The sequence below is a fragment of the Pteropus vampyrus genome, unplaced genomic scaffold (assembly GCF_000151845.1).
Source record: "Pteropus vampyrus isolate Shadow unplaced genomic scaffold, Pvam_2.0 Scaffold35, whole genome shotgun sequence".
Taxonomy (NCBI): domain Eukaryota; kingdom Metazoa; phylum Chordata; class Mammalia; order Chiroptera; family Pteropodidae; genus Pteropus; species Pteropus vampyrus.
The window spans coordinates 8,472,203-8,474,897 of NW_011888816.1; the positions used below are offsets into that span (position 1 = coordinate 8,472,203).

At 34.4% G+C, this 2,695-nt stretch overlaps 1 pseudogene; it reads right to left on the reverse strand.

Moving 5' to 3' along the window:
• Positions 1-705: 705 nt before the first annotated feature.
• On the reverse strand, positions 706-824 carry LOC111738161 (annotated as a pseudogene).
• Between the last annotated feature and the right edge of the window lie 1,871 nt (positions 825-2,695).

Below are 2,695 nucleotides of genomic sequence, written 5' to 3' on the forward strand. Positions count from 1 at the left end.
GACTTTGGGTGGTGAGCACACAATGCAATATACAGAAGATTATAGAACTGTATAATTAAAACTTATATAATCTTATTAACCAATGTCACCGCAAGAAATTTAATTTTTTTAAAAAAGACATTAAAAAATATAGTGTACTTTCAGACATCCAGATTGCTACTTAGGTTGTTTTCTCTGTAGAAGTCACCCTCAAGCAGCTCTATTACCCCTAGTTTTGCTTCAAACCTCAGTTGTAGCATTCTTCTGTAAAAATCCATCCTTTCCCCAGCACCCTACCATTTACCCCTTTTCTCCCAAATTAATTACTAAATTTCTTTTGTTTAATGGGTTTGGCCCTAGGGTCCATCCTAGTTTATGACAACTTTCTCACCATTCTGAACTTTTATTATGACTCCAGCCCCTTTTGGGGGATCTAGCAAATAGCTGTATGTGGACAAATGTTTGTTGGGTACAAAAGAAACAATGGGGAACAATGATCATGCCCCCCCTCTTTTTTAATTACTAGGTTATCAAATGGTTTAGCTATATTGCTGGGTTTGTGGGGGGTTTTCCCCAAAAGAACCAACTTTTTTCCATTCTTTTCTTGTGTGTATGTGTGTGTGTGTGCGCGCGCGCGTGCGTGTGTTTTAGGTGAGGCAACCCTTGGTTGACCTCACAGAGTGCAAGGACTTTGTTGGCTTACAATCCCTTATTTTTTATTTTTTATGCCTACAGCGCCTGGTCTTCCTAAGTGGTCTCCCATCCAAGTATTAACCAGGCCCGACCCTGCTTAGCTTCTGAGATCAGACGGGATTGGGCTTGGTCAGGGTAACATGGCCGTAAACTTTTCTTATATATTTTTAATATAATTTTTTTGTCCTGGAAAAGTTTATAATTCTAAAGATTCTGTGTTTCTATAGTTCTAAGGTCCCAATGTATTTTGTACATTGTTCCTGGCATATGGAAATAATTTATTCCTGTGTCGATCTGGTATCCAGCAGAACTATTTAATTTCTTTAATGGCTTGTCTGTAGATTCTCTTGCTTGACTGATAAAGACAATAATATCTCCAAATAATGAGAAATTGTCTCCTTTTTTGACAACCTTCTTACATCTTATTTTTCTAGTCTTTCTTATTAGATATAACTTCAAGTCCAAGGTGAATAGTAACAGGGGCATCCCTGTCTTATGGCTTGTGTTAATGCAGATGCTTCTGAATTTTACCGTAAGTTATAATCTTTTCTGTACATGGTTGGTAGGTAACCCTTATCCTATTGAAGATGTTTTCAGACTTTCTGATCATTAAAAATTTTGGATTTTTGCTTTGTTTCTTTTTTGGCTAACTATACAGACTTTGCTCAGATTATTCTACATGTTGGCATTTTATTGTTTGTATACTTTAAGAGGCTATATGGAATCTTTGGGTTTTGGGGGTACATACAGAAACCTAGCAGCAGAGCAAATGAGACCAAGCGTGGGGCTTCAGGAATTTAAAAAATTGGATGCCCTTCTGGCAACTTGAGAAGAGAAGGTAGAAGGGGAAAGGAAGTAACTGCAGGGTCACCTTAAGGATTTTAAATGTTAAATTTTAACACAAATTTTTCTGTATTCATAGATGATTCTTTGTATTTTCTTTTTTGATCTATTCATGTAGCGATCTGCACTGATAGACCTTATAACGTTGAAGTACCTTTGTATTTCTGCCATTCCACATTATTTTATACAATTCTAATACCACACTGGGTTCTTTCGTGTTTTGTTTTTTGTTTGTTTATGGTCATATACATACCATTCCTAATTTTAAAATGTCTTTATTTTGCCAAGTTTGCTCCATATTTTATAATGAAATAAAATAATGATAAAACTAATATCAAGATGCTAGCTTTTTTTGTTGAACATCTACAATTATTAAGACTTACTAACATGCTTTGCCAGTATCTTTGCTCATCTTCTGTTCTTGCATTCCACTCCTTCATTCTGTTGTCATTTTTCTTCTTATCATTTTATTCTTATATTCTTTCAGATTCTTTCACTGTGGCCTGTTTGTAAATCTTAGTTTTATATACCTTCAAACTAGTACTATTTTCTAGCTGGATTTAGAATTCTAAAATGATGCCTGTACTCTCTCACTACTTTAACGATATTGCTCTATTATTTTCCCTATCATTTATTGTCACAGATGAGAAGTCTTCTGTCATTTTTATTGCCATTTCTTTGTAGGGGATTAGGCTGTCTACTTTAGTATTTTTCTTGACTTTGATGTTCTACAGTTTCAACCTGATGTGTTTAGTGGTAGTAATTTTGCCTGCTGCAACTCAGTAAGCTTTCTAAATCTGGAAAAATTAACTCTTTTCTTAAAATCACGAAAAAGAACAAATCAATATTCCTTAGACTATCAAACCCCTCTTCAATCTCTGGAACTTCTAATAGAGAAATGGTGGAGCTGCTCAATATCCCTACCCCTGTATCTCTTAATATCTAGATTATGTTTTTATATTCTTTATAATAATCCCCTTCCTCTCTTCTAATTCACTGATTCTATGATTCTATCATTTTCTATTTTCAAAATTCTGTTTATGTTCTTTATAAGACAGTGTTCATTGCAAACACTGCATTTTTCCTTTTCAAAACTTCTAATTCCTTGGTTTCTTTATATCTATCTGCTCTTATTTCACAACTTTTGGTCAATGCCATATAAACTTCTTGTTTCATGGAT